This window comes from Mustela erminea, chromosome 2 (assembly GCF_009829155.1).
Source record: "Mustela erminea isolate mMusErm1 chromosome 2, mMusErm1.Pri, whole genome shotgun sequence".
NCBI classification, from domain to species: domain Eukaryota; kingdom Metazoa; phylum Chordata; class Mammalia; order Carnivora; family Mustelidae; genus Mustela; species Mustela erminea.
The window spans coordinates 142,410,223-142,435,372 of NC_045615.1; the positions used below are offsets into that span (position 1 = coordinate 142,410,223).

Consider the following 25,150-nt stretch of genomic DNA (forward strand, 5'->3'; position numbering starts at 1 on the left):
CTGAGCTGAAGGCAGATGATTAACTGACTGAGCCACCCAGGTGTTCCAATCACTAACTAAATTCTTATCAGCCGTGTGAGCAGCTTCTTTAGCTCTCTTAAAAGAAAGTTGCTTGTCCTCCCCTTTCCCTCATCTCTGCTCATCAGGGGAGCCTGCTTCCCCCCCACCCCCGCCTGCCTCTCTGCTGACTTGTGATCTCTGTCTGTCACATAAATAAATAAAATCTTAAAAACGAGAAAGAAAGACATGAACTCCTGACTTGTTTGAGCCACTGTATTTGGGGACCTCTTTGTTGTAGCAACTTAGCTCATAACCTAATACATTATGTATGTTAAAAACAACAAAAAAGACCAGCCTTTTTGCCCAAATACAGCGAAGCCAAGCAGTTCATATCATGCACCAGCTTCAAAACAACTTCTTAGTGCTTCATTATTAAATATGAATGGACAGCTAAGAATTACTCAACATTTGATTAAAGTGACCAGCATTAAAGGCTGAAACCAGAGTGAAGAAACAGGAAAAGGGAACTCAAGGGAATCAGAAGTAATGCAGGGAGCTGAAGAAAACTTCAAAGAAAACATAGTTAAATCCTCAGGGAGATAAGAGAAAGAAACTGTCTACATGAAAAAAGAGTAGGATGCTATTCATTCAGAGAATAAGAATGAACTCTCGGAAATTAATCATTTAAGAAGCAGAGAGTTCAATAAAACTGTTGGAAGGTGAAATTACAGAGTTTTCCTGGAAAGTAAAATTAAAAAAAAAACAAAACAAGATGGGCAATGGTGAGGAAAAAATAAGAAAAATGAAGATTATTAAGTCCATCATTTTACTAAACTATTTCAGAAAGACTGGTAAGATGAAATAGTGAAGGGGACTTTCAAAGAAATTATCGAAAACAGATTTGTATATCACTGATTTATAAAATGTCCAAGTTGAGTAATACAGTATTTTCAGATTAATATAGTTAAGTAAATGTATAATTCAGTTGATATAATATTTTAAGAACACATTTGACTATATTTCAACTGTATATTTCAACTGTATGCCTAAAATATTATACAGGTAAATTGGCCAGGAAGTCTTACAAGACTTTCTGGCTGGGGACAAGAAGGCAGTCTTACTAGAACAATGGGAAAGTGCCTGAGATTCAGGATCACCTTATATTTGATATGTTCTGGAAACTTTCGAAGGTTCTGAATGCAAAAACATAGAGTGTGAAAGAGAGAGATTGCCCTGGTTCCTATCAAAATTCACCCAGTTGTGTCTTCCCGAAGTTAGGAGGGGCTTCCTTTGCTGACCATGATATTATAGGCCTAAGAGTGATTGCCAGAATTCTGACTTGAGTACCTGAGTACCATCAGCTTAGGGTGGCATTTCCTGAGGTAATCATAAGATGTTACATGATTAGGAGAGAATATGATGGTTTTCATTTTAGGCATACTGAGTTTGAGGTAGCTTTGGGGCATCCAAGTAGAGGTCTACTCTACAGATATGAAAAATGAAAGCTTTTAATTAGCTTTTACTTTTTTTTTTAATTAGTTTAGAGCTGAAATTCAGCTAATATACATTGGTGTGGCTATATTGGTTGCTAAAATTTGAAATACTGTATACTCGTTGGTGAATGGTCACTCCTCCTAAAACCCCAGATGCCTCTCTTGCCCACACCTTGACTGTTCTATCCCATTCAGTCCTTTTACTACCTGACGGTCCAGCAGCTAAAGGGTTAAACCCACCACAGAAGAAGGGCCTCCAAGACCCTTTTCCAGCCCTACAGCTGTCCAGTCTGCTCTAATTGTGGAAGTTTTTAATTTAACTCCTCCTCACAGCTCATGAAGGCTGAACGCATTTCCCACATATCGTCATGCTTAGTGTGTGTCGTGACCTTCCACAGATCTGATCTCCACATCTGGGAGCACTTCCAAGTCTCCTCACTCCTGGCAGTCTGAACTGCTTATTGCTCCCTGACTCCCTGCATTTTCTCACCTTTGTTTCTTTGTGCTCACTGCTGCGGATTGTTGTATTCATCCTTCATGCCCAGGCTGTCTTTCCCTTCTCCCAGCAAGACTTCCTCATTGAGAAATGAGGATTCTCTCCATGGAACATACCACTTCCTCTTTATATTACAGGTATCTTAGTACTTTGTATGAAGTCTTTATTTATCATGGCAGGGCAGCAATAATTGTTGAGTAAAGGAGAGTAAGTTTGTACTAAAGAGCGCTCTGCCGGCTGTCACTGGTGTGTAGTTGCTGGCCAGTTTCACCATCTCTTTAGAATGTCTGTGTGGAATAGTCCCAGACTCCTCCCTAAATCTGAGGTCTGTTTGCTAGAATACAGTATTTGGTTACACGTCAAAAAACGAAATGAAATCATCAACAACCAGAAACAAACAAATGCAGAGATATTTGCCGGTTTTCTGAACTGAAGTGTTTAGTACGTTCACGTTGTGTTTCAGTCATCTCTTTTTAATGTACAATGGTGACAGTAATTTTCCATTTTCTGCACTTAATTTAATTAATCTTTCAGAGATGCTAGAGCAGAGCTTTTCTAAGGAGTGTTGCAGTGTTTGCTGCAGCAAATCAAGTTCCTATTGTGACACTGGCCGCGGAGGCTGAGTCATTGCTTTGGCTGGGACGGAGTGTTTCCTGAAGTCAGACACAACAGCAGAATAGCTAATGGTACCTTGCTACCTATCATCTCTCTCCAGCACTCACTCTCCTGCTGCCCTTCACAGAAGTCAAGTAAAAGTCAAACTTCCCGTGATTACTTAAGGTAGCAGATCATTTGCACTTCTGATCATTGTGTACAGGCAAATATACTTTCCTGGTATTCAACTAATTCATTTCTTTCTTTCTTCTTTTAAATAAGATTCAGGCCGGATGCCTGAGTTTGGCTCAGTGGGTTAAAGTCTCTGCCTTCGGCTCGGGTCCTGATCCCAGGTTTCTGGGATCAAGCCCCATATTGGGCTCTCTGCTTAGCAGGGAGCCTGCTTCTTCCTCTCTCTCTCCCTTTCTGCCTACTTGTGATCTCTATCTGTCAAATAAATAAATGAAATCTTTTTTTAAATAAATAAATAAGTAAGTAAATAAGATTCAGGCAAGATACAGGCCGTGTTGTGTTTCTCATGTGGTTCCTCAGTCTCTCGTTCGAGGAGTGGTGTCTGCGTGTGCCCTAGGTAGATTGATGGAGAGGAGGATGGGCAGGAGGCACTCGCCAGGACCCGTGCTTGCGGTCCCATCCTGCTGGCCAGAGCACCCAGCCGGGTCTCACATCTGCAGTGCACTCCTTGGCGAATCTTTATTTTTTTCAGATATAGTGGAAATGGAACTTCCTTGAGATGCCATTTTCCTCTCCTCTGAACCTAGAAAAGGCTGAATAGAACTAAAGCAGCTAATCCCTCTCATATCCCTTATTTTTTCACTGATACCTTCTAATGAGAAGATTGCATACCTTCCCCTGGGGCCACACGTGGAGGTGACTAGATGAAATGAGCTGACCTAGAAATGACGTCAGGGTCAGGAGGGAAAGCGTGCGCAGTAGCATGGCGGGCACTCCACTGTTTCACCCAGGTTTCTCAGAGCAACTTCACGGGCAGCATCCTGAGGGGAATGCTCCATTGACCGTTTTCTCCTTACTGGAAGCAGAATCATGTCAAACACCAACTCAACAGTACCCATACCTAACCTGAGTCCTGCTGTAGAAGTTTCTCTCGTGACTTAGGGAATGTCCTACTGGGCCATGTGTCCCACAGATTTCAGGATCTCTGACTGGGATAACTTGCCAGGTAGAAGAATCTCATAGGTTTGATCGGGAAACTTTGGACTTCAGTAATCAGCCCAGAAGGTAAGTTTGTGGAATGTGAAGGGAAGGCTCTGGACTTGTCCTGAATTGGGGAATAGGAGCAAAAGGCTGCCAACGTTAACTTTAATGTCGTTGAAGTGTAACCTCCAGCTTTTTACCTCTGTGGCAGCAACTTTATACAACGGTGTATTTCCCAAGCACTGTTATTAGTGAGGTACCTAAGTTCTCCGAAATGTTAAGAGTGCATTCAGATCAGCACTCTGTAGATGATTCCCACTCACCTACATTTTACCAGGCTCTGTTGAATGGGAGACGAAAGGGTGCGTTAGAGCTGGGGCAGAGGAGTTACCCATAAGCTAAGCTTTGTGCTCTGCAGCCATCATCTGTCGTGAAGGTGGTGGGGAAAGTGAGGCTAAAAACCACGGTGGCATGAGCCCCTTTGTGAACTTTGTCTTCTCCTCTTTCCTCATAAGAGCTGGGGCCCAGATAGAGTCAGTGTCTTTGGAAGCTCTTAATTCTCTCTTGCTAGCTCCGTCTTAGTCACTGAAGCACTCTTCCCCTGATAGCCTTTTCTCGGCTGACTTATTTCTGTGTTGTGAGCGATTAATAACAGAGCGGCCACTTTTCCAGCTGTGTGATCTGGCCATTATTGAGTGGCCACTGATAGTGACTTGGAAATCTGAAGAAAAGCCCATTTTCACAGTTATGTGAGGGGCCTCAGGTCCTTTCCTCTTTCCCCATAGCTGGAAGCCTTCAGTTAGTAACTGGGAGGGAACCCTCATGGAAAGTTGTATTGTGATACTCGGGAGAGAATTTTGCATGGGATGCTTCAAACTTGCAGCACTCCACGGTGTTTTATCAAGAGAAACTGTATGAAAGAGTGAATTCTGCAAGGCAGAGAATAATTCAAAATGGTACACCCTTCCCCCCAGTAAATAAGTAAATGAATAAACCATCATAGCAGCACCAAAATGGGGAATTAATCTTTCAAGTGGCGGGGCTGTGGGGGCCCGTTGGAGAATACTCAGCGCATTGTTGAGCAGGCTCTGGTGCAGACCAGGAGCGTGACTTGCTTCCCACCGAAAATGTGGGGACACCAGGGAGGTGGGCACTGAGCAATTTGTTTTCAGAACTTCCGCCGTTCAAGTTATTAGAAAATATTTCTTTTTTTTTTTTTTAAGATCTTATTTATTTATTTGACAGAGGGAGAGATCGCAAGTAGACAGAGGCAGGCAGAGTCGGGGTGTGGGAGCAGGCTTCCCACTGAGCAGAGAGCCCGATGTGGGGCTTGATCCCAGGACCCTGGGATCATGACCTGAGCTGAAGGCAGAGGCTTTAACCCACTGAGTCACCAGGCGCCCTAGAAGATATTTCTTCTGAGTCAGAGCTGTCATTTAACTAGGAAAAATACACATTTGAGGGACGTGGTTTTGCTCACACATGAAAGATTCTGTGTTTTAAGCTTCTGGCAATTAATGTGCTCGCTTTGAGCGGAAACTACAGCTCAGTCAGAAGTATTTATTAGGTCCCTTTGCTCCCATCACAATTAGGAAGGTCACTTAAGGGTTGCAGGGAAGCAGAAGACACTGCCCTCCTGGAGCTTACCATCTGCTTGCCAAGATAGCATAAGCGTGGATTTAAACAAATTGAGATGTAAGCAGGACTCAATGCATTACTGAGAGGCACTGAATTTCACTAAAACACCAGGCCCTACCTCCACAGTTGTCTTCCGGGGCCTGCTCTCCCTCCACAGGTCCTCTTGGATCATGTCAGAGGAAGGAAGATTCCTCCTCCTAAGAGACGTATCTGTCTCTTCTTGACCCCAGAGCCTTGCAGCATATTTACAGAGTCCAGTGACATTATCAGGATATAGGTTAGTTTCTAGCCCACCCAGGAAAAAGGAGACTCACCTCATGGTTCTTTGAACTCTAATTTTTTTTAAAAAAGATTTTATTTATTTATTTGACAACCAGAGATCACAAGTAGGCAGAGAGGCAGGCAGGCAGAGAGAGGGGGAAGCAGGCTCCCTGTTGAGCAGAGAGCGTAATGCGGGGCTTGATCCCAGGACCCTGAGATCATGACCCGAGCTGAAGGCAGAGGCTTAAACGCACTGAGCCACCCAGGCGCCCCTAATTTTAAATTGTGTAGGTGTGTATTACTGACTATGTATCTGGTATATCACAAATAGTACTTATTTATGTGTTTGTCTAGAACTGTAGGCAACTCGAAAGAGGGTTAACATTATTTTCCTGCTCTCTAGAATACTACTGTGTGCCAGAGGGACTAACTTGTTCTGGGATTGTGGTAAAACAGAATAAAGAAATTTTATTTACATCTTCTGAGTGAACCTGAATTACTCTGAAAAATATCTAAAGCTCTTAAACTTTCTTTCTCATTATATACTTCCTTACATTTTTTCCCTCTTCATTCTGCTTTCTCCCATTTTGCTTCCTTATTTCCCATTCTACTCTCCCCTCTCTTCTTCACCTTTTATTCTTTTCTTTTTTTTTTTTTTTAAGATTTTATGTATTTGTCAGAGAGAGAGAGAGAGTGCACACACAAGCAGAGGGAGAAGCAAGCAGATGGAGAGGAAGAAGCGGACACCCTGCTGAGTAGGGAGCCCCATGCAGGGCTCAATCCCAGGACCCTGGAATCAGGACCTAAGCGAAAGGCAGATGCTTAACTGACAAAGCCACCCAGGTGCCCCTCTTTTTCATAATATCTAAGAAATGCCACGTAAAGGTCAATACATACCCATTCATTAATTCAATGAATTTCTTAATACTAACAGCACTGTACTAGCTGATGTTTTTGAATCCTTACTAGGTGCCAGATATTCTGCAAAATGTTTTATATGCAGTATATAATCAGTAAGCTTATTGATATTACGTATTATTATTATCTCTATTTTATAGACAAGAGAACAGAAACTTAAGACATTATGGAACTTGTCCAAAGTCTCATAACTAGTAAGTAAGTGAACTGAGGCTCAAACTCTTCAGAGGTCACATGCCTCACGTAGAGTGAGGTTTCAGTCACGTAGTGTTTGCAGTACACACTTCTGGAATGCAGCAGAACAATTAAGAGCGTGGTGTTTGGAATTAGACAGACTTGGTTTGACTCAGCATAGCCATATATTAGCCATATTAACAGTGGCTGGATAATTCTTTGAGCCTTGGCTTCCTCACCTACAAATGTGGAAAATAATAACTTACCGAGTGGTTGGGAAATCTTACATGTAAAACTTCAAACCCAGCATGTAGCCAAAGTTTAATAACATTTGCTAGAATTCTTATTTATGGAGAAAAATAGCACGTGCCCCTTCTGCCATCAACTTCATTTAATTATAAATATATTTGAAATATTTTTCATTGTTCTTAGCAACCATAGGGAATGAATGTGTCTAAGTATTTCTTGAATCTGTTCACATCCTCATCCTGTGCAGTTCTTTTTTTTAAGTTTTTATTTTAATCCCAGGTAGTTACCAGAGTGTGACATGAGTCTCAGGTGTTCAGCACCGTGACTGAACACGTCATCCACCACCTGGTGCTCAGCACAAGTGCCCTCCTTAATCCTGCTCACCTCCTTCAGCCATCCCTCAGCCAGCTTCCCCTGGCAGCCTCCAGTTTGTTCTCTGGAGTTAAGAGTCTGTTTCTTGGTTTGCCTTTCTCTCTCTTTTTTATCCCCCTTTGCTCGTTTGTTTTGTTTCTCAAATTCCACATCGGAGGGAAACCACATGGTGTGTCTTTCTCTGACTGTGCTTAGCATAGTAGCATAATACTCTAGCTCCATCCACGTTGTTGCTAATGGCAAGATTACATTCTTCTTTGTGGCTGAATAATATTCCTGTGTGTGTGTGTGTGTGTGTGTGTGTGTGTGTGTGCGCGCGTGTGCGCACATATCACACTCTTTATCCATTTGTCAATGAAGGGACACTTAGGCTGCCTCCGTAATTTGGCTTTTATAAACATTGCTGCCATTAACTGGGGTGTGTGAATTCTTTTGAACATCTCGTAAGGTTCTGGAGGTTAGTAACAAGCTCTAAAATTTCCCACACATTGTATAAGGGAGCATAATACAGTACTTCCAATTTATGGTTCCAGAATGATCTTCAGTCTTCTGCCTAATACCCTGGTGCTTTGTCAGGACTTTGGATACTGGTTTAGGAAAGAAATCCATGAAAACCTGATGGAGAAGCATAGAATATTCTGCAACAGTCTGCCTTCTGACCTGAGTGCCTGTCTAGCTACATAGCTGGAGATCAGGCTCAACGTACGGAGACCTGTTTTCTTTACTCTTGGCATCTGACCTTGTTCAACTAGCTTAGCTTCTCCAATATAATATGGAAAGCAGGTAGCGACTTCACCATCATTCCCAACTCCTTGAAATTGTTGTATGAAAGGTGCTTGAAAAGCATTAAGTAACATGATTTAGCAGAAATGAATCTAGTGCACAGATCTATTTCCTGCCTGAAGTTTTATATTGCAGGAATAGTCTGTCAAAGGTAAAGCAGAGTACTTTTTTAAAGTTATGCCCCCCATTATGAATTTTTAAGTTATACCCCATACCAAGCTCAGCAGGCATAGAATCTCAGGTTTAATAAAGCTTCCTTCTTTAATTAAGAAGTGGGAGCTTTGGGGGCACCTGGGTGGCTCAGTGGGTTAAAGCCTCTGCCTTTGGCTCAGGTCATGATCCCAGGGTCCTGGGATCAAGCCCCGCATTGGGCTCTCTGCTTGGCAGGGAGCTTGCTTCCTCCTCTGGCTCTCTGCCTGCCTCTCTGTCTACTTGTGATCTCTGTCTGTCAAATAAATAAATAAAATCTTAAAAAAAAAAAAGTGGGAGGTTTTGTTCAACTCTGAGATAGTTTTAGTGCTTGAGAAACAGACTGATCCAAGCCCAAGGAGAGATTGTGACAGCAGGGCACAGCAGCTCTGGCTTTAGCGACACCAAGTGACTGACGGCTCCGGCCGCTCTCTGATTGCTTGTGACAGTACAGGTTTCCCGGCTTCCTTTAGCCAGAGTGACTGCCATGTATGCAGTGGCTTGTGTTAATGAACCATTGCTGACTCTTGCATCTGAACGTCTAACTCACTGGGAAGTGTGCAGTTTCTCTTGATGAGCATTTCTGAGATATTTTTTACTTGACCTGGAGAAAGAACTATTTCATGTCAGAACATATGTGTATATAAATTTGTGTCTAAAAACACATAAACACACACACATGTAAACTAGAAACAAGTTTCGTGAACTCAAGCTCACTCCCATTTTGTATTCCACATTATTCTCTTCTTTTCTGCTTAGTCTTAAAGAACCCTTGTCATGGCCCACTGCATTGACTGGAGGGTCTGCTGAATAGGCTGTCACCCGTTATTTGAAAGACACTAGCCTGAGGATTCCCCTTAGTCCAAACCTCATTGGGCTTCCCATGCCTCAAGGGAAAACACATACCACCTTCTTGACCCAGACACTACGACTAGACCCTTTGGACCTTCGGGTAGAGAGAGCCTCATTAGCTGCTCCATGGTTTTTCTCCTAGTCAGATTCCAGCTTTTTCTCATAGGAGCCAGAATCTTGAAAACTTTGTGAATTTTGAAAAGCAACTTACTCTCCTAAATTTTGAGTACTAGCAGGTGTCAGGAACCCAAGAGTTCCTGTGCTGTGCCAGGGCTGGTTCAGTGCTCTGTACACAGGAGGTCTATGGTAACTATTTGTTCATCAGTCATGGTCTGGGCTCTGCACTGTACACAGTGGAAACAGGGCCCTCGCAGAGACAGCACTGACTTGTGCTGGACACGATAGTATGGCTTTGCCATAGATGGGCGGAGTTTAATAGACAGCATATAAAGTTGTAGGGTATATTAGGTGAGGTGAGAGTCCAGGGAGGGCATACATTCCTGAATATGTAAGACACCAAGAAAATCAGACAGGCATTCTGTTCTGATCTGAGGCTCACACATGGGTCACTTTTCTTAGAAAACTTGACTGAGTCAGACCTCAGGATGGCAATGGCGTGATGGAGGTTTTCTTGGTTTCTTGGTTTCTTCTCCATCACCATTGTCATTCCTAGCAATAGGGACCTGGATCCTGACACAAACAGAAGGAATGATTTGGTCCTCTTTTAACCAACTTGTAGACTACGTTATTGCCTCTCCCAAGCCCAAGACGTCCTTCATTTTGCTAAATAGACACGGTGTTAACAAAACTAGCATTGTTTAGGGACAAACCAGAATTAGAAAAAACATAATTAATAGGTAGCTTATGAAAAGATTTACAAATTTTATGAGCTTGCCTTACTTTTTAAGGAAAGAGTTCATGGAATTTTAGAATGGTGGTGGGTGGGGGAGGGGACCTTAGCTAGCATATGGTTTAGTCACCTCATTTTATAGATGTGGAAGCTGTGGTTTCAGGAAGCTAGTATATAGCAGAGGTGACTAAATAAGCCCACATCTTCAAGACTCTGAGGCTCACTTCACCATATTCACACAACCTCTTGAAGTGAAGACCGTTTGTCCTCTGGTAAGAAACAGTGAACAAAAATGTCAATAGTGTTAGCCACTAGTCGGACTTGGTGATGCTAAAATGGGCAGACAAGCAGCAATATTTGCCCAGAGGGGCCGCAGTTAGATAACAAAATTCAGGCCACAATCTTTGTGGTTTGGGAGCGACCTTTGCAGGTTTCCTGATGTTAGTTGTGGAGCTCCTGTGACTCCCTGAAGCGTCTCACTTCGGACAGTGAGTTGTATGGCAAACATTAGCATTTCTAGGACACCGTCACTACAGAATGTAGATTACCTCACAAAAGTGATTCCCAACCAGGAAAGGACAAAGGACAGCTTTGGTTTTCTCCCCTCCTCCCACATCACACAGACCCAGTGGTTACTAGTCAGAGATATCACATCCAAGAGTGAAAATTTAAATCATGGACCCTTGCCATCTCCAAATTGGATCACCATTTATTTCACCAATGTCTGGCGTATGAATTAATGGAAAGGTTCTACAAAACTGGTAGTGGGTTTTTTTTTGCTGTGTTGTTGTTGCTGTTTTTTCCTCCCTCCCTAGAATAGGGCAATGCCAGAGTGAGTCTGTTACCTGTCTGGGTTGTTGTCCAAGAGTTAGTCTAAGAATGAGAAATCTTGGGGGAGGACAGTGATTCTCAAAGAACTGTGTTGTCCCTGCCTAGTGCTGCCAATGAGAACAGAATAAGGAGCAAAATAAACTTAATATTAGCACAAGAGAATGGGTTTCAGACCAAGGAAGAACAGCCCGACAGGACTGCTGACACAGACTGGAACACTGAGATGACTAGATTTTTTTTTTTCTTTTAAAACAACTTTTTTTTCTGTTTTCAGAAATGATAACAAGGCAGCTCTATCTACAGATAGGCACAGAGGACCAGGTGGGTTCTTATTTGTTTCTTAGACCATCTGAACACTCATGGTTTCGTTCTGCTGTCCCTGAGGTCTGTTTTTCATAGTTCATCCACGCAAGCAATAAGCACTTTGCCTGGTGGGTCTACGACAGGTTAGCGTCACTTTGACCTTGGTCCACTTGCCACTGGTGCCACAGCAGGAATTTTGGCTAAGTTATTAAGAACTGTTGCTCACATAGTAGAACTAGTGACTTCTGTCCTTTATTTCTAAGAACTTTTACATATTCAGGCATGGTTTGAGAATTCAACCCCAAACACTATCTAGCAGGAACTGAGATTGTACCTGCCCTTAGGTTTAAAAAAAAATATATTAGTGAATCAAATCATTCTGTCATCTGTAACTAAATAACTATTTCATTAACCTTTATTGAGTCTGGGTTGTATCAGTAATTACTATAGTTTTTGTCACGATTTCCAGCTATCTAACCACTGAACTCATTCACAGTTAAGCCAGTCACAACCACCCAAGTTCCTAAATGTCCTCTACTCAACAGTCCTCAACAAACATTACATTCTTTAGGGCTTATTTCTGGTTTATGAGTGCCACCCGGCTCTCAATTTAATGAAGGTATTGATGTAAAGACACACAGATTTTGACATCGTTACTAGTACAAAAGTACCAAACCAAGATACTGCATCTTTTAAAAATCAGCTTGTTTTTCACAGAAATCACTGACACGTAAGAATGTCAGAGAGGCTGAAGACGTGTAAGCATGGTGCTGGGATCTGGTGAGCAGGAGGGAGCTACTAGAGTACTAGAATAGTTTGGTTACTCTAGGCATGAAAGTAAGCCCCTTTCATGCCGGAGAATGGGGAATAAATTGCACTGAAGTTCAGGGGCCTTTCACATAAGCAAAGTTTCTCGAGGTCTAGTGGTCTGGAGCATGTCGTGATATCTCTCCTAAGGTCAAAGGTGAGTCATTGCATCTGGCCCGTTCTGCCACCAGAAAGAGGCACAACACCTAGGAGGTCTCTGGTTTTGGGAGGCAGCATGTTTCTCTTCTGTGTGTGGCCATTTACTGAGTGACCAAACTCTGCTAACTCTGAGTAATGCCCAGAACAAGAGAAGGTTCTGTAATGGGCCTGGGCTGCCATGCCAGCTGCTCCGCCATTTGGTGCAGCAGGTCCAGTAGGTCCGGCAGTGCCTGAGTGTCATTGACTGAGAGGGAGACTGTGTAGAGCCTTTGGCAGGCTCTCTAGGAATCACAGCGAGCACTCGGGATCTGGGGACAAAACCCTACTATCCTCTGCAGATGACTCCGTGTCTTTTGAGAAACGGCTTTTGGCTTGCTAAGGGTAGACAGCTTTTGGCTTAATAGCCGCTGAACACTTCATCACGCACCACCAAATTACCATGTGACCTGAGCTGCCCCTCTGGGTGTTGTCTGACCCACCAAGCCATAAGGCTGGGTGTGCACAGTATTCCATTATCAAAAGGAAGTAGAATATGCAAGATCAGGTTCAAGCAGGCCCATAAAGCACAAAGTTATAGGAAGAAGTGGCCTGATGACCCATGGTCCCCATTCCTGCTAAACTGCCTTCTCTCTCATCCCTTTCCTATGGCCTCATGGGGCGATCCCTACGACCAGCTAACTGAAGAAGAGAAAACTTAGTTCTGGATTATGGATATTTTGCATAATACTAAGGCTCCACTCAAAAGCTGTCCTACTGCAGCCCCATTCCGAGATAGCCCCAAAGGACAGTGGTGAAGGGGACTCCTCCCAGTGGACAGAACTTCAGTCAGTACTTCTGATTGTTTGTTTTGCTTATAAGGAAGAATGGCCAGAGGTACAAGTCTATTACAGTCCATAGGTAATAAGTAGCCAGTGGTTTAGATGGTCAGAGACTTGGAAGGATTATGACTGGAAAATCGGTGACAAAGAGGTGGGTAGACCTCTCTGAATGAGCAAAGGATTGCAGGATAGTCATGTCCCATGTAAACGCTAACTAAAGGATGACCTCAGGAGGATTTTGATAACCAGGTGCATAGGACAACACATTTTGTGGGTACCTGTCAGCCCCTTTCCCCATCTGCTTGTCACTGAGCCTGTAAATGCAATAGTGGCAGGGATGGAAGTTATACGTGAGCTCAGCAACACTGACTTCCACCGGTCAAGACCAACAGAGACCTGCACTGAGTCCCCAGTACGGCACCATGCCCTGGGATAAACAGTTACGACCTACAGATTCATTACATTGGGCCACTTCTATCATGGAAGGAGGAGCACTTTGTTCTTACTAGAACAGACTCTTAACTCTGGACATGGATTTTCCTTTTTTGCACACAGTGCTTCTGCCAAAACTGTCATCTGTGGACTTACCTGCTATAATGGTACTTGACCCAGACATCCCTTCTGAGCAAGGAACTTGATAGGCCTATGTTCGTGGAATTCACTGGTCTCACCATGTTCCCATCATTCTGAAGCGGCTGGCTTGATGGAACGGTGGGATGGGCTTTAGAAGTCTCAGCTGCGGTGGCAGCTAGGGGCAACACTCGGGCCGAGACTGTTTCTCTCACAGCTGGGCTCCATGGGTCTAGGAATAAAGGGCTAGAAATAGAAATGTTCCACTATTACTCCTGGTAACCCGCTAGGAAAATTTTCACTTGCCATCCCCTTGACCTTAGGTTCTGCTTGTCTAGCGTTCTTAGTTGCAGTGGGAGGAGGAGTGCTTCCACAGGGGAACACAACGGTGAGTCCATTGAACCAGTAACTGAGACTGTCACCCGGCCTCTGGGACTCCCTCATGCCTCTCAGTGACTCGATGAAGAAGGGGGTAACTGTACTGGCCAGAGTGATTGATCCTGACTACCAAGGGAAAATTGTGCTGCTACTGTACAATAGAGGTAAGGAAGAGTATGTCTGGAATATAGGAGGTCTTTCATGGCATCTTCTAGTACCTCTGGGTCCTGTGGAGTAATTGAAAACTTCAGCAATCCAGTTCAGGACAGCTAATGGCCCATGTTTGAAGGAATGTAGGTTTGTGTCACCTTCCCAGGCAAAGAACCGTAGCCAGCTGAGTTCCTTGCCAAGGACAAAAGGATGTGGAATAGGTAGTGACACGAGATGGCTACAAAGATTACATAGGAAGATTACATAAACGTGTTCATGTAAATATACATCTACATGTAACGAAAGCTATGACCACGTGGCCAGTTGCTAAAACAAGGACTCATAGTTATGGGTATTTCTTCCTTATTTTGTTATGAATATGGTTGTATATATACCAACCAAATATTTTTTTTCCCTCTCCTTATCCTTTAACGTAAGATGTATTAATAATAGCATTAGACCTCAGTATGTAAGTTATAGGAGAAGTGTGACAATTACTCAAGAACTAAACATCCTCTTCTGGAGCAGGTTTGTGTGTTTTCAAATGTATGTGAGCTATCTGTATCATGGTAGTGGAAGGATGACTTTGTTACTGACTTTATTTGGAGATTAAATATGGTTAAAGGAGATGTATATGGGTGCCAGGTTGACATAGGGTGGGGTGTGATGATAATTTTTTTAAAGATTTTATTTATTTGTTTAGAAAGTACATCCATGAACAGGGGGAGTGGCAGAGGGAGAGGAAGAGAAATCTCAAGCAGACTCCCTCAGAGTGCCGAGCCCGATGCAGGGTCCATCTCACGACTCTGAGATCGTGACCTGAGCTGAAATCAAGAATCAGACACTTAACCAGCTGAGCCACCCTTGTGGCCTGGGGCATGATGATCATTTTGATGTGGGATTGGCTTGGCTAGGCCATAATCCCTAGGTATTTAATCAAACAAAAATATTGCTTAATTGAACTGTTGCTGTGAAGGTACTTTGTAGATGTAATGAAAATCCATAATTCATTGACTTTAAGTAGGGGAGATTATTCAAGATAATCTGAGTGGGCCTGAATCAGTAAATTAAAAGGACTTGGGGTGCCTGGGTGGCTCAGTCAGTTACGTGTCTGACTCTTGATTTCAGCTCAGGTTGTATTCTCAGGTCATGAAATTGAATCCTGCATTGGGCTCTGCACTGGCCGTGGAGTCTGCTTGGGATTCTTTCTCTCCCTCTCAACAGACAGATAGACAGAAAGACAGGCCCCTTAAAAATAGGACTAAGGCTTCCCTGAGAGAAGAAATTCCATCTGTGAACAGCATCTTCAATCTGTGCTCATGAATTCTCGCCTGCCCTTCCTGAGGACTTGCCCTGTGCATTTCAGACTTACTTAGTCAGCCACTGCCTGGTGTAAGCCAATTCCTTGCAGTAAATCCTTTACTACATCTTACACGCACACACACACACACACACACACACACACATTTCTGCCTCTATCTCCTACTGATTCTGTTTCTCTAATTAAATCCTGATCAATGGGGCGCCTGGGTGGCTCAGTGGGCTAAAGCCTCTGCCTTCGGCTCAGGTCATGATCCCAGGGTCCTGGGATTGAGCCCCGTGTCGGCCTCTCTGCTCAGCAGGGAGCCTGCTTCCTCCTCTCTCTCTCTGCCTGCCTCTCTGCCTACTTGTGATCTCTGTCTGTCAAATAAATAAATAAATAAAATCTTCAAAAAAAAAAAATCCTGATCAATATAGCCTCTGATGTCCCTAAAGCTTTTGTCCTACTGCACTAAATCTGCAGGGTAAGGTAGCAGGCGGCTCTCCCTGCCAATATTTCCCACTCAAAGTCAGCCTGATTTTTTTACTCACAGCACTCTCTGAAACTCAAGTGGCATAATCTGGCAGTCAAAAGAAGTAGCACCCACACATCTTCTAGCATGTGGGAGAAATGTGGCCAGACACTGAGGCTTCACATTAGCAATCATGTCTGCCTCTGTTACTATTTCTAAATATTATTTGGTGTTGCTTGTGAATTGTTGTAAGACATGTCAAAGGAGGTTTTGAGACAGATCAGTGGGAAAAACAGAAAGTTGAAAAACTGATGTGGCTTTGAGAAATAGCAGGCTCAAGAAACCTGCCAGGTCATTGTGATTTTAATTCATAGGTCCCTGCCTAGACCTGGGTTAAGTACAGACATAATTCAGTAGGTTTTGTATAGGTATTTACATTCAGGACTGCTATAATATCACCTATACACTGCCCCAAATCAACATGCTGTGTAAAATCATAAGATGAAAACCAAGTCTAATGGGGAAAATGGTGTATTAACACATGAGAAAATGATCAATGACATATTTTAAAAGAATAGGACCTTAATAAAAAATAGTAGCAGGTTTCCACATATTAAGTGGTAATGAAATACGTAAGTACTACAGTAAATAGGACAAAGCCTCAAAAAAGACCCGAAGTTTGCTTGCGGACCCGTCCATTGGAAGGGCTGTGACTTGTGAGCTCTCGGGAGATAGGGGAAGGCAGGTTATCCGAAATTGGACAGAAGGCTGCGGTACCACCTGTGTTAATGAGCGAGTGTGTCTTCGAACATAGGCGGTGGTGGTCTGGGGTGACTGGTAGATATTTGAGGTACTTGTGTCTGTGTGCATTTTGCTACATAACCTCCCTTCGACTGGGTGCACTATTCTGCATTCGCCACATGTTTCTTATGGATGAGATAGCGTAGATCCATCACCCTGGGACACGCTTGCATTGTCAAAACAAGTGTGATTACAGGAGCGACTGTACTCCATAAAGACATCACCATCCTTTATCTGTATTTTCAAAATCTCAAAAATTCTTTAGAAGTTTGGTACAGGTTTATTTATTAGCAAAACTTAAGGTGAATATAGATGTTTTTTCAGAAATCCTGCATTTGATGATAAAATGCTGTCACAGACCTCACTGGGGTTCAAATACACCTTTATGTACATAATCTGAAAAGTTCTGATTTCTAAGATACACATGCCCTGAAGGGATAGGGACCAGTGGATGCGTATTACTGAGTGCAGGCATCATGGTGGGTGCCGTAGGGATAGGAGGAAGAAGGCGCAGCCCCTGTACCCAGGGACCTTGCAGTCTGGGAGCTGTAGCCTGCTCTGTGGTATTGGAGTAGACGTCTGCTCAGATGAACAGAGGATGGAGTCATTCTCTCAGGCCAGAGTGTTAAAGGACATCTTTCCAGGGATCTTGACACCTGGAATGTATTTGGGGGGAACAGTTAGGAGTTCTCTGGGTAAAGGCAGAAAGGTATTCCATCCAGGTAGGAGTACGTGAGTAAAGGTGTGAAACCACAGAGACACAGAAGATCCAAAGTGACCGCTTTACTATCACACTGTAATGTGCGAAGACTGCATAACAAAGCACTACAGAATGGGAGACTTAAACTCCACGCTTTATTGGCTCATGATTCTGGGGGCTAGCAGTCTAAGATCAAGGTTTTGTTGGTGTTGAGGTTTCTTTCCTTGGCTTGTAAATAGCCATCTTCTCCTTGTGTCCTCCCATGGTCCTGTTTTTATAATCTAATCTCTTTTTATAAGGACACCTGTCATATTGGAACACAGCCCATGTAATGACCTCATTGTACCTTAATTACCTCTTTAAAGACTCTGTCTCCAAAAACAGTCATATTCTGAGGTACCTGATGTTAGGACTTTAACATATGAATTTTGAGAGGACACAGTTCAGCAGGTCAGTTCATAACAGATGGTGTGGCACAGAAGTGTGAGCAAAGCACACGCAAGCCAGAGGCAGGTGTGGTCAGTTATTGTTGGGCTCGGTGACTTGGGAAAATCTTCAAGGGCACAGGTCTTGAAGAATGAATAGAAGTTCATCAGGTTGAGAAGGAAGAAGATGATATTTCTGTCTGAGGAAACAGCAAATCCAAACTTCAGGCCTGCCTCAGAGGTATCAAACATATGCCCTAGCCCGTCCACATGAGTGTGTGCAGGCCCTGGTGTTCCCTGGTTTGGGCTGGTCACCACACTCCCTGCCCCTGACTTGTGAATGCCAGTCACCAGCAGCCCTGGGCCTCTCACCGTCTGTTCCAGAAACCTCTGCCCTCTTCTAAAAGAGTCTTATTGATCCTGTCTCTTCATTTTCCGAATCAACACAAGGCAAATAGCTACCTCCCTCTGTGCTTCCCCAGAAAAGGAGACACTTCCTTCCTCCCTCACGTAACTTGACAGCCACTGTAATACCCCTTCCCGCCTCTCTGGCAGCGGAATCTCAGTCTTTCGTCTTTCCATGACATGGCACCGGACGTGCGACCTTCCTGACACGTTGCCAACTCCTTCGGTAAAATGTATTGGGATTACTGGATGCAGTAAAAATATGATAGCCACCGAGTGCCTGTGGATCACCGTACTTCTAGTAATCTTTTTTTTTCCCCTAAGAGAGGAAGAGACAGAGAATCTTAAGCAATATCCACGCCCTGCACGGGAGCCCAATGCAAGGCACAATCTTAGAACCCTAAGATCATGACCCTGGCCAAAATCAAGAGTCAGATGCTTAACTGAGTGAACCGCCCAGGTGCCCCTCTAGTAATCATTTTTAACCAAACAGTTTCTTCTCAAAAGTATTCTGGGGGCGCCTGGGTAGCTCAGTGAGTTAAAGCCTCTGCCTTCAGCTTGGGTCATGGTCTCAGGGTCCTGGGATCGAGCCCCGCATCAGGCTCTCTGCTCAGCGGGGAGCCTGCTTCCTCCTCTCTCTCTGCCTGCCTCTCTGCCTACTTGTGATCTCTGTCTGTCAAATAAATAAATAAATAAATAAAACCTTTAAAACAAAAGAAAAAAGTATTCTGATGTTCCAGACCTAGGAAAAATGTTGTGAAATTACCTTGAAATTTAATTACATGATTCAGACAGTTGCTGTATACCGTGTCGTAATAAATGCTGTTCACATACATGCTTGAAATCCGTCGTAAACATTAGGTTTATTTAACCAAAATGCTTCAGTCAACTCACTCGAGTTTACTGAGCACTGTGCTCTGGATTGCAGGGGAGGTGTGTATACGAAATATATGAAATATATGTTACCTAAAGAAAATAAAAGATTTCTGAAAGAGGGGGTGCCTGGCTGGCTCAGACAGTAGAGCAGGCAACTCTTGATCTCAGGTTGGAAGTTCAAGTGCCATGTTGGGTGTGGGGGTGACTTTAAAATTAAAGTAAATTAAAAAAAGATTTTTGAAAGAAGTAATGAAGACCAGAGATTCCCAGGGTCTGTTCAGAGGAACACTAGTCATGACAGATACCAGAAAGTCAATCCTGGGAAGCACCGCATATTCAGAACCGCTCTTTTGGAAAGCGATAATGAAACCAGCATATTGAGACTCTGAAAGGTCTCATAGTGAAGAAACATACTGAAATTTATTTTACCTGGAATCTCAAACATACTGGCCTTTGAATAAGAACCTGGTACCAACCATAGAGCACGTTCTGAGAAACCCCAGACCCAAAACATTTGTGATGCTTAAAATGAACTATAATAGGGAAATTCTGTTTCTCATTTGGAAACATACCATATGAATCCAATGCAGATAAATTGTACACATTTATTATGTTAGGTTTAGAAATGAAATGAAAATGTAAGAATTGCATCCTTATGACAAATGGAAAATGAATCAGATTTGCTTGACTTAAGCAGTGATTTCTAATTTTTGGGATCTTCTCTATAAACTAGCAATTATGATGATGCAGCCATCAAATGGCATGTAATTATATCCATGAAATAATGGATAATGCGCACTCTTTTAAATGAAAAAAAAATCCCTAAAGTGATTATCAGATGATGAAAATAAATTAATTCAATTCAGTACTTAAAGAATGAAAATCACTGTGACCTCTGAAGCAATCTGTGTGTGTATATGGATTCTTTCATGTGAAAAACTGCAACAGAAAATTGCTGAAATATTAAGAAGATATAACACCCACTGCCTGTTCTGCTATAAATTCAGCCTTAAAACTTAAGATGGTAAATTTCCAGAGAGGCTGGTAGGCAGATGTCTCATGGCTAGTAAGAGATGGGATCCAGATTCGGACCTCTGGGGCCCACACACTTAACCCCTAACTAGAGCTGCAGCCAGTAAAAACAAATTTAGTAGGAATAACCTTTCTTCCTTCTCCCTTGCCTTTACCCTCAATGTCCCAACCACCCAATAAAAGTAGATTTGTGTTATAAAACTCTAAAATGCCATCTTAAATACACTAATGTTGGAGAAGACTTTGCTAAACTATATATACTTCTAATATATGGCAGTTGTATTTTAGAATAGTTCACATTGGTGTTGCAGAAGTGTTCTGCTTTACCATGTTGTTCAAACTGCTTTGATCTTTTAGGCCCCACCCACACAAAAATATTCACCGTAAGTGTTGGTGTCACCTATGAAGAAGATGGCTGCCAGTGATGACCGTGCACTCAATCCAGTTGATTCTGTGGAGACACAGCACGCCCCCCCAGTCAAAAACTGATCATAAAATAGTTTATCTAGGGGGCGCCTGGGTGGCTCAGTGGGTTAAAGCCACTGCCTTCAGCTCAGGTCATGATCCCAGGGTCCTGGGATCGAGCCCCACATCGGGCTCTCTGCTCAGCAGGGAGCCTGCTTCTTCCTCTCTCTCTGCCTGCCTCTCTGCCTACTTGTGATCTCTGCCTGTCAAATAAATAAATAAAATCTTTAAAAAAAAATAGTGTATCTAATGGATGTTTGTAGACCCATGCTCAGGTTTTCATATGATAGTTGTGCCATAGAATTGGAAATGTTTCACAAAATTTAGCTACTTGCTTTTTTGATGTGAGAGATGTTATACCAAACTTTGAGAGTAAAACTGGAACCAAGTAAATCTGACTCCCTCTCTGATTTATAAAATTTCATTTCCTATTAACGTTGTTTCCTTATGGTTTGCTCTCGGAATGTAAGGTGGGCCTAAACGTAATTACTGAGCCTTTTCATAAAATTAATCCTGGAAAATTAATTAGTTGTCCCAATCAATAATAAAATAATAATAAAAACAAACTTTTTAAAATTTTATTTCAGATGTAAAGATATTTCTGACAGGAAATGTATTTTGGAAATGAGGAGGGGAAATTTATTTTTTATAACTCAGGTATGACCAAATACTAAGACTTTGGAGTGTACCTGTAAGCTTCTGCATTCTGACTTCTCATCCAAAGAGAAACTGGTGTTCTTAGGCCTAGAATCTCTTTTTCTTGTGGCAAGACGGTTTGGTTTTTTTGGAGGATAGTTGAGGTAGGTTTTACTGTTCTTCTACCTTTCCCATAATAAATAAGGCATTGCCTAAATGGCCTTTTCCAAGTAATTCTTGAAAAGTGCATTGACATTTGGACTTTGACACGTCTTCCCAGATAATGTATGTGTACTCGTGCCAAGTGATTGCCTCCACACCAAGTGTGTGGGACAAAGTGCCAGAGTGCCTGGTTCACTAGCAGCCCTGGAATGGGGCCAGCTCTACAGATGGATCCCGAGGGAGGCCATTGTGGGCTTGTGTAAAACCTGTCAAGTTCTCTCAGCTAAGTCTTGCATATCCTGGGGTCCTCCCAAGGCTGTCTTTATCCCTTCCTTAACGTCGTATTCAGCTCCTTCCAAGTTCTGTTCACTTTCTGTCTTCCCCAACAATATGACCAGTGCAGACCAATGTTATATGGTGGCTGCCACCATTCTGGACACTGAAGCAATACAAATAACCATATCAGCCCCCTGACCATACAGAAATACACATGTAACTTATCACTAGTGTAAAAAACTGTAATTTATCTTTATTTTTTAAATTTTTTTTTTTAAAAGGCAGATGCTTAACCGCCTGAGCCACCCAAGCACCCCATAATTATCTTTAATTAGAGTTAACTCCCTTGGTTCCAGCTCAACTGAATACCACCAAATCCCCTTGACTTCAGAGCAAGTGATTTTTTTTTTTCCCTATCCATAAATTCTGATGTAATCTAAAATTCTCTGCTTAGCTTAAAAGCTAGATGTGTGGGCCCAGACCAAGGATAATGATGTCATAACTGATACATTTAGAATTTTGCTATGGCCTTTTAGAATATCTCTGATTAGAGAATTAGGGATTAGATATTTCTGCAGTGGGAAAAAAGCAATCAATATAAATGGAAAAAGGAAGAGTTTCACCTCCTAAATAAGTGAAATGTAAAATTACTGTTTCACCATTTATAATAATGCTGCCAAATCTAGAAACCAGGTATCAGTTACATATTTTGAGTTTTGGACAGTCATAGAGAAAATATTCATTTATTTCATTAGTGCCAAAGACCAGTTATATAATGATACCTGTAGTATCTTAGAGAATTTTTTTAATTTAAAAATTTTAATTGATTCCTTTTTATGAGATCAGCTCTTTTAACACTGCCCTGATGTTCTTTGATGGTCTTCAAAGACTACGGATTATAATTTTTTAAAGTTATCCATTGATGGGAACCAGAAATAGGTGTCATGGAAATCTCTGGCTTATATTCCCAAATACATAACTACTGAAAACATATAAGCATTCTGAAATCAAACCCTCCAATCTGTTTCGTTTGTTTTCACCATTTTTAAGTATTATGATTTCAGCTATATTGCACACACTTCCTGTCTTTTATTTTTTTATTTAAATTCAATTTGCGAACATATAGTAAGTACATCATTAGTTTCAGATGTAGTGCTCAGTAATTTGTCAGTTGCATGTAACAGCTAGTCTCATCACATCATGTGCCCTCCTTAATGCCCATCACACAGCTGCCCCACCGCCCACCCACTACCCCTCCTGAGCTTGTTTCCCAGGGTCAAGGGTCTCTCATGGTTTGTCTCCCTCTCTGATTTCTTCCCATTCAGTTTTCTCTCCCTTCCCCTATGATCCTCTGCACTATTTCTTATTTCCTCATATGAGTGAAACCATATGATAATTGTCTTTCTCTGATTGACCTTTTTCATTAGCATAATCCCCTCCAGTTCCGTCCACATCGATGTAAATGGTAGGTATTCACCCTTTCTGATGGCTGAGTAATATTCCATTGTATAGAGCAACCGAATCTTCTTTATCCATCTGCTGAAGGACATTTCGGTTCCTTCCGCAGTTTGGCTAACATGGCAGGATATAAAATCAATGTACAGAGGGCGCCTGGGTGGCTCAGTGGGTTAAGCCGCTGCCTTCGGCTCAGGTCATGATCTCAGGGTCCTGGGATCGGGTCCCGCATCGGGTTCTCTGCTCCGCGGGGAGCCTGCTTCCTCCTCTCTCTCTCTCTGCCTGCCTCTCTGCCTACTTGTGATCTCTCTGTGTCAAATGAATAAATAAAATCTTTAAAAAAAAATCAATGTACAGAAATCAGTTGCATTTCTATACACTAGCAATGTGACTAAAGAAAGAAATTAAGGAATCAATCCCATTTACAACTGCACCAAAAACTGTAAGATACCCAGGAATAAGCCCAACCAAAGAGGTGAAGGACCTATACCCAGAAACTTCAGAACACTTATGAAAGAAATGGAGAAAGACACCACAAGGATGGAAAAAATCCCATGCTCATGGATTGGAAGAATAAATATTGTGAAAATATCTGTGCTACCCAGAAAACTCTATACATTCAGTGCAATCCCTACCAAAATACCACCGACGTTTTTCACAGAGCTGGAACAAATAATCAAATTTGGATGGAACCAGAAATGACTCCGAATCACCAGAGGAATGTTATAAAAGAAAACCAAGCTGGGGGCATCACAATGCCTGAGTTCAGGCTATATTACAAAGCCGTGATCCTTAAGACAGCATGGTACTGTCTGTTAAAAAATAAACGCAATGAGGGGCGCCTGGGTGGCTCAGTGGGTTAAACCTCTGCCTTCGGCTCAGGTCATGATCTCAGGGTCCTGGGATCGAGCCCCACATCGGGCTCTCCGCTCAGCGGTGAGCCTGCTTCCCTCTCTCTATCTCTCTCTTTCTCTGCCTCTCTGCCTACTTGTAATCTTTGTCAAGTAAATAAATAAAATCTTTAAAAAAAATAAAAATAAACGCAATGAAAAGAATTTAAGTCTGGTTTGAGGACTGCATGCCTTAGCACAAAGCCTTATGGGTGGGAGGCATCTGATAGACCAAGTGCCCCTATCTCTGAAGTGTGATAGAGCCCATTGTTGTTTTAGGGACCACTGAAGTTGGAAGGCCTGTTTGCATCTAGAGTGAGGATCCCACAGCAGGCTGTTGTCTTTTTGTGACAGGTCACTGTTCTGTCTGCTTTCTTTGTGTCTTACATCACAGCCCAGGGCCAAGTAGTTTAAACTACTTCTTCCACACTTCAGACTCTGACTCAGAAAGGCCAGAACTGAAGATCACAAGAAATAATGAGATGGTTACCTTGCACATTTTTAACTGTATTTTTATACCCAGAATTTTCTGTAGACTCTGGCCGGCAGAGGTCCGGGAGTTCTGATACGCAGATGGGGACCCATACGTGTGTGTTTTGTGCAGGTACTTTTCCATACACTCCGCAAGCTTTCTTCTCTTCTTTTCCCTCAGAGCTCCTGTCCCCAGCTTCAAAGATACATTTCCCATAACATAGAGAAGACAGTCTCTCTCTCTGTGCCTCAGGCTCCTCATCTGTAATATGGGAATGTTAACAATGTCGACCTCATAGGGTCATTGTGAACCGGATTCATAATTGGAAAGTTTTTAAAGCAGTGGTGCATAGTAAGTGTTAAGTGATTTTTAAAAAGTGGAGGTGGGGCTGGGGCCCGAGTGTCTCAGGTTCAACATCTGCCTTGGGCTCAGGTCATGATCCCAGGGTCCTGGGATCGAGCCCTACATCGGGCTCTCTGTTCATGGGAAGGCTGCTTCCTCATTCATGCGCTCTCTTGCTATCTCTCTCTCGCCAATAAATAAGTGAATAAATAAATCTATAATTAATTAAGAAAGAAAGATTGACCACTGGGTAAATGACTTCTTAAAGAAAAGGAAGGATCTGAAAAGATGCTTCTTCCGGTGCAGGATGGTACCCGCTTTCTTCCCTGAGGTAGGAGCGAAGTGACGTGGATGCATTTGTGACTGAGGAAGGGGCAGCAAAC

General features: G+C 42.7%; 1 protein-coding gene across 3 annotated transcripts in view; it reads left to right on the forward strand.

Annotated features, from left to right (window-relative positions):
* Window positions 1–25,150, forward strand: part of CRACD (capping protein inhibiting regulator of actin dynamics) — a 268,869-nt gene that overhangs the window by 189,840 nt on the left and 53,879 nt on the right. The window lies entirely within an intron of this gene.